The 12,316-nt window shown below is 41.7% G+C and overlaps 1 pseudogene across 1 annotated transcript; it reads right to left on the reverse strand.

Annotated features, from left to right (window-relative positions):
• Positions 1 to 315: 315 nt before the first annotated feature.
• LOC311592041 (small ribosomal subunit protein bS18m-like) lies at positions 316 to 1,009 on the reverse strand (annotated as a pseudogene). The gene is made up of 2 exons: positions 815 to 1,009; positions 316 to 552 (listed from the first exon to the last, which is right to left on the reverse strand). The product of its transcript is annotated as a small ribosomal subunit protein bS18m-like (transcript).
• Between the last annotated feature and the right edge of the window lie 11,307 nt (positions 1,010 to 12,316).

The following is a 12,316-nucleotide window of genomic DNA, read 5'->3' on the forward strand; positions in this document are numbered from 1 at the left end:
TTAGGCACTTATTTGCTATCTGAAATTGATCAAAGCTATAAATTTCAAACCCTAAGTTACAAAATTTCTAGTAGAAAATAGGCTTTTTTTTTTTAACTTGAGGTAAGCAAAAATTTCATAGGACAAGAAAAATCCCATAAAATCATGCAAGAAGAATGTTGTAAATTTGACCATATGAGAAGTTTTTTGTTTGTTTGCTTGGTTTTAGTTTTTTTTTGGTTTTGTTTTGTTTTTAAAATTCTGATCTTTTTATTTTTTATTTTTTTCTTTCTTTTTTAACCACTTACAGGCTTATTGACAGTAACTTTACACAATTTATTCCTGGAATTTGATGTTACAAACTCTAGGGCCTTTGAGATATGTGGGGTCCTTGTATGTAACTGGCATAAACCCCATTTTCTGTTCTCTCTTAATGGCTTTTGTCACTTCTTTCTATTTCTTTCCACAAGGACCTGTTATGTGTCTTCTGTAAATGCATCTGGTAAATGGAGAAATAAACCAGGACAAGAGCTGTACATTCTTATAATCTACATGTTTCTCACACGAGACACACTTGTTAGTTGGTTAGGGGATAAGATCTTCTTAGATCAAGATAAAGGATTTAAGTCAATAGAGTTGAGATAGGATAGATACTGAATTTCATTCAGAAATTTAGACCCAACTAGACAGGAAAGATATTTATTTCAAGTTTGACAAATACAAATAGCCAACTCACTATGAATGTAACATTTATAAACTCCTGATTGTCTTATGGTTCTCTCTGCTGTATAAAGTTTGTTTTATTCCTGTGTAATAAAATAAATGTATATGTTAAAAAAAAAAGAGGCTCCTTATAGGGGTTTTCCATCAGAACTGGCAGGTCCTCATTTCCAGTTACCTATTTATACTGTGAACAACATCTTCTCTACAGAACTGTAACCGTGCGAGTTCCCCGATCCGTGAGGCAGACAGCCTTGGCTGTCGAGCTCTTCCTCCCTACACCACTGCACCCGGCAGCCATAGCTGCCATGGTTCTCCGCCCGCCCAATTTCCTTTCCTCTTAAATTTTGGTCTTTTTCTAAGATGCTATTTATATATAGGGCGTTCATCACCAGATATATGAGAGATGCAGTAAAGAGAACGCACTCTATGGTATGGGTAAGAGGAAGGTTTGTTATTGTAGATGAGAGAGAGAGAGAGAGAGAGAGAGAGAGAGAGAGAGAGAGAGAGAGAGAACAAGAGAGAATGCAACAAGAGGCATATACAATAGTTAAGAGCACATGGCCAGGGCTATCTGTGAGAGAGCGGAGAATAGCAGGGCACAGGCAACAGAGGAAGCACAGTGGGCACTGTAGAGCAGAGGCCAGAATAGTGAGAATAGTAGGGTTGTAAGGGGAAAGAGTAGCTGGGGTGGGAGGAGAAAAGCGCCAGGAGACTGGCAGGAGGACTTTGAAATGAGGAGCTTGGGAGCTAAAATGGACCTTGCTGTGCTGATAGGAGCCACAGGCATATGCTAATGGGAAGCCATGTGTCCCTTTTGCCAGCAGTAAGGGCAGCGACCCATTTTGGCAGATCAAAACCAGCTTCACACGTTCCTGATGAGGGTTGACTTTTATCCAAACCACGAGAAATCCTCCTATAGTCCAGGCTGAGTTCATTTCTGGAAATTCAGGCTGTCTTTTGGAGCTTGGGGAACTGAAGTTTCCTTTGCACCTCACACTATTAATATAATGATGAGGTAAAGTCACAGACTAGGAGGAAATATTTTAAAAATCATATGATTAAGATTTTGTGCCCATAATATAAAAAGAAGTTTTATAACAATAAAAGCAAACCGACCCTATTGAAGAACATAACTTTTAAAAGATTTGAACATGTCCTCAACTGCTCTGTTAGCGGAAATTAAAGAGGGATGTTGATTTTTTGAACATATACTTAGAAAATATCTGATGGTTGGAGACTCAGCCGGATGTCATTACTTTTTTGCTATAATAAGTATCTTTTTGTAGTTTTTATCTGCAGTCTATAATAAACAAGTAATTACTTTAAAATGACCAATATTTCACTATAAGTACATGAGTAAATAAATTTCTTAACACATAATGTATAACTGATTAGAGGCACAATATGAAAATTGTGAGCTAGTTCTGTTATTTCTTCCCTTTACAAAGAATTCTGTGGAGGAAGACACTTGGGAAGGTACGCTTTTGCTCTTTCCTTAGCCTTTTACATATTTTGTGTTTCCTAAGGTACTTAAAACACAGACCCATTATTTCTCTTTTATTTTGTAACAAAGGAGGTAGGATCTAACGCAAAATGGCATACTCACGTGTGATAGTCAGCTGTGGGAAGTGTTGAGATAGGCTTTTTGGAGGCCCACAGAGAATGATGAGTGAAACATAGACTCCTTGAACGGTCCTGGTCCACTGCACACAGTGTTGATTTGCTAGGGACTCTGAGCACAGTACTGAGGTCTCAAAATGGATCTGCAGCCAGGGTGGGGACTGCTTTCTCCTTCTTTACAAAAGTCTCCTAAGATGACCTGGCCCCCACATTTCTTTATAGCTACACCAACCTGATTGATTGCTATTGGTACTTGAGGCTAGTATGGGATGGTCTTATTGGCCCTTTAACTTTTTTTTTCTTCGAGACAGGGTCACTCTGTGTAGCCTTGGCTGTCCTGGACTCGCTTTGTAGACCAGGCTGGCCTCGAACTCACAGCGATCCACCTGCCTCTGCCTCCCGAGTGCCGGGATTAAAGGTGTGCGCCACCATGCCCGGCTTAATTGTAAGGTTTTAAAATGTCTCTTTCTCTGACTTTGGCTCCAAATTCTCACCGCAAATCTGGCTAAAGTGGCCAGTAAAATATATGACACAACATGGTACCTTGAGATTTCTTCTTGAAATTAATTAGTCTGTTTCTTCTAAATTCAACCTCCCACAAAATCCCAGACCATGGACAAAATGTAGATAGGTTAAGCTAGAATATGATGCAAGGGGCTCCAGTACCATTCCCAGCAGTCTTGCTGTCCATCAGAAGCCACATAACACAGCCTTTAGAACTCATCCCACTGGTCCTCTGAGCTCCCACTAGAATATCCCATTAAGCTCTGCTTGTAACATTCCAGGGCCTCTCTTGCTTTCATCACCTGATTTTTTTTTTCCATGCTCCTTCAACAAATCAGTCGAAATGTCTCTGAACTGCATCATCAGGGCTAGTCATGGCATTGACGTAACTTCTCCGTGCCAACTTTCTGTGCCAGTTGGCTTCTCACCATCATGAAGAAAACACCCCAGTAAATCCAGCTCCTGGAAGTACAGTAGACTTATCTCACAGTTTCGAATGGTTCAGTTCATGCTTGGCTTCGTTACTGCTGGGCTTATGTTGAGACAGAGTATCATGGGGGCAAGCACATGTGGTAGAGTTAGTTGCTCACCTCATGGTGGCCAGGAAGCAGAGAGTAAGATCAAAGACACAGGGACAGAAGATACGCTATACAGGTGTGTTCCTTGTGGCCAACTACACACCATCTTCTAGTAATCTGTTGAGTACTGTTGCAGTAGTATTGACGGCCCACTAAGGGAAAGCTGTTGCCTCCTAGAGAAAACATTGGAGTGGAAACATGCCATTGCTTCTTCCCTTAAGTGAAAATCCAGTTGAGCTGGCCAATAATCTGTGCAAGGAATAAGCCTTTGGGAAGGCAGGTTTACCTGAAGCCAGGGTACAGGGATAGGAGGAACCACTGTCCTTGATTCTCCAGAATTCTCACTCCCCAGGGCAGTGGGTTCTGTTGGGTTTGTGCCCCTTTCTGAGTAGACTTAGATGGTCTTTTAGCCTGGTCTGTTGGTTTCTGTCTGGTGCTGGCCAGAGCCTCAGCATGGCTCTCCTGCCCCTTCCTGCTATGTGGCCGACCTCCATGACTGTGTAACTCAAACACCGTGTTCTTTTTCCTTTTTTTCCCCCCTTCTCTTCTTCAAATCTCCTCTTCTGGGCAGCTGCTGAGATTTGCCTGACCTGGGTTTTTATTTTAAACTTCAATAAAATTGTCCTTGAACTTCCATGTGAGTCCGACCTTACATTCTTCTGTGAATGACACTAAGATCCCCAGGAGGGGATTTTTATTTGCCTGGTATCCATCTGAGTCAGCAGTGGCTCTGATGAGGTTATCAGCCCTCAGTGTCACATGCTACAAACAAACCTGCAACACATTCTACACCCGCACTGTAAACACAGCGCACCCACATGTAATCCGGAACGATGCTGCACGTGTGTGATAGTTCTGCCGAGTTCTGCTTCGGAGCCACCACTGAGCAGCAATACCCGAATGTGGTTTTCTTCGCTTGCCTCTGACTCTTGGGTCGCGCAGACCTTGAAGTCAGCATTATAAGGACAGAATTATCCCGGAGGCACTTACTATTGAATCCCCTTCTTTCCTTTGAGAGAGCTCTGGTTGGCCTGGCACTCTATACAGCAGGCTAGCCTCAAGCTCACAGAGCTATTTGTTTCCCCTTCCCATGTTCTGGGATTAAAGATACATCATGCCCAGCCCTCTCATTTAATATAGATCCCCCCAAAAATAAGGTTTTTTTTGTCGAACTTATTCTTTCTTGTGGGGTTTCACTTCTTTTGAGGTCAGTTCCGAGGGACTGGAGGACTAAGAGTTTGGGGGGAGGCTGGTAAGGGAGGCTGGTAAGGGAGGCTGGTAAGGGAGGCTGGTAAGGGAGGCTGGCTATTCCCCGCAACATTTGCAGATTTATGCAAAGACTACAGCTGGACGTTCTTAAAGATTCTCATTGTTTTGATTTATAATCAGTTTTCAGTTAGTTAAAAATGATGTCAGACTCTTGAATGACATTTCTGTTGCTGTTAATTTAAAAGTATGGCCTAATGTTTATTATTAGGCTTACAGTTATTATGGACGTATTTTGTAACCTGCTATCCATCAATAAAAGGCACCCGTTGTATTTTTTTAGAATAGCCTTCACCTGGGGCATGGCAGATATTACCTCCTAAGCTATTTTTTTCCCTCCCAAGCCCCTGTACCATGGCATCTCTTTCTAATGATTTCTACTGGGCTACCTCCACTCTGTAAGTCCATAAATACTTGTTAATGTTCTCTATCTCCTCCATCTGTGTTGACTGGGCTATATGCTCTCTTCACCTAACCCACTGAGGCAGAACCATTTCCTCCTCCAATACCTGTCCACATCTCCTTCCCAAGACCCTTCTCTCCTCACAGCCCACCTTCTCTCCTCACAGCCCACCCTCTCTCCTCACAGCCCACCTTCTCTCCTCACAGCCCACCTTCTCTCCTCACAGCCCACCTTCTCTCCTCACAGCCCACCTTCTCTCCTCACAGCCTACCCTCTCTCCTCACAGCCCACCTTCTCTCCTCACAGCCCACCCTCTCTCCTCACAGCCTACCTTCTCTCCTCACAGCCTACCTTCTCTCCTCACAGCCCACCTTCTCTCCTCACAGCCTACCTTCTCTCCTCACAGCCCACCTTCTCTCCTCACAGCCCACCCTCTCTCCTCACAGCCTACCTTCTCTCCTCACAGCCTACCTTCTCTCCTCACAGCCCACCTTCTCTCCTCACAGCCTACCTTCTCTCCTCACAGCCCACCTTCTCTCCTCACAGCCCACCTTCTCTCCTCACAGCCCACCTTCTCTCCTCACAGCCCACCTTCTTCTCTCCTCACAGCCCACCTTCTCTCCTCACAGCCCACCTTCTCTCCTCACAGCCCACCTTCTCTCCTCACAGCCCACCTTCTCTCCTCACAGCCCACCTTCTCTTCTCAGAGCCCACCTTCTCTCCTCACAGCCCACCCTCTCTCCTCTTTGCTCCTATCATTATGAGGCATAATCCTTGGTGGTGTTACTTTACACTGAGTTAATCAGAGCTGATTTTCAGTGACTGTAGCCTACTCACTTGTAACTTTGGCCACACATACCCCATTCTGCCCTGCCCAGCCTTCGGCCTTTTAAAAAAATCTTTTTATTTTATTTTATTAATTTATTCATATTACATCTCAATGGTTATCCCATCCCTTGTATCCGCCCATTCCTCCCTCCCTCCCATTTTCCCCTTATTCCCCTCTCCTATGACTGTGACTGAGGGGGACCTCCTCCCCTGTATATGCTCATAGGGTATCAAGTCTCTTCCTGGTAGCCTGCTATCCTTCCTCTGAGTGCCACCAGGCCTCCCCATTCAGAGGACTTGGTCAAATATGTGGCACCAGAGTACGTGTGAAAGTCAGACCCCACTCTCCACTCAACTGTGGAGAATGTCCTATCCATTGGCTAGATCTGGGTAGGGGTTTGAAGTTTACTGCACGTATTGTCCTTGGCTGGTGCTATAGTTTGAGCAGAACCCCTGGGCCTAAATCTGCCTATTATAATGTTCTTCTTGTAGGTTTCTAGGACCCTCTGGATCCTTCTACTTTGCCATTCTCCCATGCTTCTCTCATCTAGAGTCCCAATAGGGTGTCCTACCCTCTGTCCCAGTTTCCTGGTAAGTGAAGACTTTCATGGTATATGCCCCTTGGGCTAGTATGCAGATATAAGTGAGTATATACCATTTGACTCTTTCTGCTTCTGGGTTAACTCACTCATTATGATAATTTCTAGTTCAAACATTTGTCCACAAATTTTGGGACCTCCTTGTTTTTAATAGCTGAGTAGTATTCCATAGTGTAAATGTACCACAGTTTCTTTATCCATTCTTCTACTGAGGAACAGTTAGGCTGTTTCCATGTTCTGGCTATTATGAATAAGGCTGCTATGAACATGGTTGAGCATATGTTTTTATTGTGTGCTGGAGCATCTTCTGGGTATATTCCAAGGAGTGGAATAGCTGGGTCTTGAGGAAGCCCTATTCCCAATTTTCTGATATAGTGACAGATAGATTTCCAAAGTGGCTGTACTAGTTTGCATTCCCACCAGCAATGAAGGAGTGTTGCTCTCTCTTCACATCCTTGCCAGCATGTGGTGTCGTGTCAATTTTTGATCTTAGCCATTCTGATGGGTGTAAGATGGAATCTCAGAGTTGTTTTGATTTGCATTTCCCTGATGACTAAGGAGGTTGAGCATTTCTTTAAGTGTTTCTCAGCCATTTGATATTCCTCTGTTGAGAATTCTCTATTTAGTTCAGAGTCCCATTTCTCAGTTGGGTTATTTGCTTTGGTGGTGTTTAATTTCTTGAGTTCTTTATATATTTTGGATATTAGACCTTTGTCAGATGTAGGATTGGTGAAGATCTTTTCCCAGACTGTAGGCTGTCGTTTTGTTCTCTTGACAGTGTCTCCTGCCTTAGAGAAGCTTCTCAGCCTCATGAGGTCCCATTTATTAATTGTTGACATTAAGCCTTAAGCCTTTTAATCAGGAATAATTCCTTAGACAAGATTAAACAGCAATACTTGAGGTATGTGATGGTTTGCTCATAAACAAATATCTTTGGGGGGCAAACAACAAATACAAAGCACCAGACTATGCTCCAACACTATTTTTCTGGTGTATTTTTCTTTGTGCATTTTTGTTGTTTTAGTAGTAATAAAAATTTAACTACATAAACAATTTGTAGTATCTTGTTCAAAAATCTTAAGTGTGCAATGGTTTTAGTTTTTATAAATTTAAACAGAATTCTTTTTCTTTTTTTTAATTTTCCTGAGGAATGACTAATGAAAATATAGTATATACATACAATGCAGTACTATTCAGTCACAAGAGAATTAAATTCTGTAATTTTATTTTATTTTTTTGCTGAAACATATTTCTGTGTCATTTATTAATTTCCCTTCCTTGCTTTGAAATTCATATTTAATTCCTTCAACCCAAGTACATTTGTTATTATAGGATTGTTTTTGAGATCTAAGTACATGAGGTTGCTTTATTTGTAATTTCATTCCAGTCTCTTTGCTACTATAGTCTCTATGGCCATAAGTTGTCTGACATGTCAGAAATGTGAAAGTAAAATATAACAAGAATGTGAGTGATTAAGGTATATCAAGTTCTGAAAACTCAAAAACAACAACAAAAAAGTCTTTTTGAAATGTTAGGGTACTTCTAACTTGAGGGACAGTCTGCAGAAGTTTATTGAGGTGATAGCGGTCGGCAGTTAGGTAACATAACTCAGAGAAGCCAGCCAGGTGAGACTAAGAAGCTGAGCTACCGTTGTACACCAGCCCAAGCCCTGACAGCCCCTGAGCCTTGTCCTTTAAGGTGTCACGAAGGCAAAAATGAAATCCCATCAAGTCTTTACTTGCCATTTAGGTTTGCTTGGGTTTTCCTTGTGCTGTTTTCTGAGTCAGGGTCTCTGTGTAGCCTACATTGCATCTGAAGTCGCCTGCAGCCTCTCTGCGCTCCCAGGGCCAGCACCACAGTGATGCTGCAGCAAGTTCAGCAAGTCCTGAGCTTCAGGCTTCTGTCATTTTCCAGAAACCTGTCATTTTAAACAACATACACAGAAATGAAGGTTATTATGTTAAGTAAAATTGACTAGACATAGAAAGATACATACAGTGTAATAGACTGCAGGAGTGCTAAATCCCAGTGCTGGAGGGGGCAGCCTCCTTTCTTTAGCCCATCCCATTGTCTCTGGTGCCCACACCTGGGCACTCTCCCTGGAAACCAGTTGGCCATAGTGGCCTGTTATTCAGGTAAGCAATCTGAAGTCTCTTTCCTACCCTCCAATTCCAATCACCCAGTCTCACCTGCTTTGTAGCAGACCGCCTGCTGCAGCCTCGACTTCCTCTCTGCTGACATTCCCAGAGGACTAAGCAAGTCCATCCTACAGCCTTCCTTCCTTATGCTCCTAAGATCCCAAGAGGGAGACAGAAGTGAAAGAATGGAAACCACATCCAACAAAGACAAAAACAGATATTAGCCCCTTGAATTGTAATCATCTCAAACCCAGGTGCCTAGATGCCATCATAAAAACACAACAACAGTCAGGACAGTATGTAGGGCCCAGCAATTCTACCACCGTAGGCTTGAGAAATGCAACAGACCAAAAGCACAGGACAAAAACTTCAAAATAGCTATTATGAATATGCTCAAGGATGTTAAAGAGAATATAAATGCATCCATCAATGAACTCCATGAAACAAAAGCAATGGAAAGAAATGAAGAAAATTGTTTAAGACGTGGAAATGGGAATAGAATCACTAAAGAAAACCAAAACAGAGAAAATTTGAAATGGAAAATTAAGGAACTCGAACAGGAACTCAGGAAGAAGCCTAACCAACAAAATATAAGGAACGGGAGAGAGAATCCCAGGCACTAAAGATAAGATAGAAGAAACAGATGCTTCAGTCAAAGAATATGTTAAATCTAAAAAAAAAAATCCAGTCATGAATACTCAGGAAGTCTGGGAAACAGTGAAAATACCAAATCTATCAAAAACAGGAATAAAAGAACAAGAAACCCAGGTAAAAGGCACAATAAGGTTTTAGACAAAATTGTAGAAGGAAATTTCCTGCAATTAAAGAAGGACATGCCTATCAGGTACAAGAAGCACAGAGAACACTAAATATACTGTACCAGAAAAGAATTTTCTCATAACACATAATAACTGAAACACTGAATGTACTTATCAAAGAAAGAATATTAAAAGATACAAGGGAAAATGGTCAAGTAACATATAAGGGTAGTGTCATTAGAATAATGTCTAGCTTCTCAATAGACACTCTAAAAGCCAGAAAGGCCTGAATGGCTGGTCTAGAAACTCAAAGAGACCACAGATGCCAGCAAAACTTTCAGTCATGATTTAAAAAAAAAGCAAATATAATCAGTATCTATCCACGACTTCAGGTCTACAAAAGATGCTAGAAAGAAAAACTCACAATGTACAAACAAAATAATGGGAACCAACAAATATTGGTCATCAGTAACTCTAAACATCAATGGTCTTAGTTTCCCAAACAGACACAAACTATACATTAACTACGGAAATAGAATCCATTTTTTGTTGCATCCAAGCCATATTCCTTACTTAATAATAATCTAATAAATTTAAGGATAGATATCACCTCAGGGTACAGGATGGAAAAAAATGTTCCAAGCAAATGGATTCAAGAAGCAAGTTGGTATCATCATTTTAATATTAAAAAAAATAGATCTCAAATCAAACCTAATCAAAAGAGATAGGGTAGGATCCAGTATCCTCATCCAAGAAAAAAAATCTACCAAGAAGATATTGCAACTCTAAATGTCTGTGTGCCAAACCCAAGGGCACTAGAGTTCATAAAAAGAAAACAAACAAAACATACCCCCCTAAACACTACTACAACTAAAATTACATATTGAACCTTACACAGTAATAGTGAGTTACTTCAGTACTCCACTATGCCAATAGACAAGTCAACTAGACAGAACTAAACAGAAATGCTAAAGCTATTTGATGTTATAATCCAAAAGGAACTAGCAGATATTTATGGAGCTTTTCACCTCTCAGCAGGCTTTTTGTACAAAAAAAAAAAATCATAACCAGGTAACAACCAGGTAACCAGGTAGGAAGCAAGAGGGAGGGCAGCAATACAGCATTTTGATTAGCTAAACACAAGAAAAATTGATTTTATTCTAGGCACTACAGAACCAGGTGGCTAGACAAAGCATTTTAAGCTGATTGGCTGGGATTTAGGGTAGGGGAGCTCTTGGGAGCTTTCCAGCTCTCTGGGACACAGCCGGATGTTTCTATCTTAACTCTAATAGACCATCATTAATCTTTAACCCAAGCAGAAGATGCATTTATCATCTATTGTTATATTCTAAGCAGCAAGCACTGAACCTTCCTGGCTTCAGGCACGTAGGGCCTGAGAACTTGAACTTAATTTCATCTTATGATCAAAATGGAGATTTGGAGTAAAATAGCTTCTGATATGCTAAGAGCAATAGTTGGTGTTAACAGAGGAGCCCTAATTATACTAGGAACTAAAGTAGGTCTCAACAGAGGGGCTATAGCGTTTTGTTTGCTTGTTTGTTTTGATGTTTCAAGACAGCGTTTCTCTGTGTAACCTTGGGTGTCCTGGAGTCACTTTGTAGACCAGGTTGGCCTCAAACTCACAGCGATCCACCTGCCTCTGCCTCCTGCGTGCTGAGATTAAAGGCGTGCGCCACCACGCCCGGCCCAGGGCTGTAGAATTTAAGCAAGTTAAGCAGGTCACAACATTTTCATTTGCTTGTTTGTTTTGTCTTATTCTGGTCTGTTCATTTTTATTTTATATCTTTATTTTATCACTATCTGTAGATGCCTTTTGTATTCTCATGATACAGAGAGACAGAAAAGGTGTAGCTTTGGGCAGGTGATGGAGTGTGAAGGACCTGGGAGGAGTTGCGGATGGAAATTGAAATCAGAATATATTGTATTAAAAAAAATCTGTTCTCAATAAAAAATTAAAAAAACAACAAAGATTTAAAACAAAAAAATATTGTGCAGTCTAAAAGTTGATCTCAGAAATTTAGTAGATTAATGGTTATCAGAGGCTGAGAAGGTTGCTTAATAGATTCTATGTTATTCTCAGGTAGGAAAAGTACTCTCTGGTGTTCTATTACATTGTAAGGTGACAATAGATAATGATGCTGTATTTGATAGTCTGCAAAAAGGGTAGAAGAAAGAACTTTGGTTATTTTTTTTTGCCACAGAGAAATGAAAATTTGAGGAAATAAATATGCTCATCCTAATGAGAACATTATACAGTGCGTCAAAAACATCACATAATGTGTAGTTCTGTGTTCCCTGGAGTCTGTACAGTCCCAAGTTTCACTTTCCTCAGGAACATTGGGCTCCAGGTGGGGAACAGAGGAGCGCTGAAGCTGGTCCATGCTACAGGATTTGCAGGCTAGCCGTCGGTTTGGGAAAATATTTTCTCCGCAGCGTGTCACTGCTCTCGGGTAAGCATGCAGGAGAGAAAGACCCTCTCTGCGGTAGTGTAGTGTCAAAGCTCTTCGGGGCTGCCCGAAGCAGGCCAAGCAGCAATGGGGAGCTCAGGACTCCAGGGTGGATGAACAGCAGATGGCTGCACAGACTGAGCTTCTTTGGTGGCGACAGCCTAGCCAGCAGTCAAGTTCGGGGGTCCAGCAGTCTCCCGGGGGTCTGGGAGAAAGGGGGGCGCTTTCGTTTCTCAGTGTTAACAGCTCAGATTAAACAACCAGTCTCAGACCCTCTCCGATGAAATAGATGGTGCATACACACTCTATTTCATGTGAAACAGGGACTTCGAAACTTTGGGCAGTGGGGAGGGGTTTTGAGGATGAATGCGTCTCATTGGCTGGAACTAGGACGATGCTGATGTTCTATTTACGGGGAAAGATAACAGGTGACAAGCTCACCTAACTGATGC

Source organism: Acomys minous (assembly GCF_964271855.1).
Source record: "Acomys minous genome assembly, chromosome: 1".
Taxonomy (NCBI): Eukaryota; Metazoa; Chordata; class Mammalia; order Rodentia; family Muridae; genus Acomys; species Acomys minous.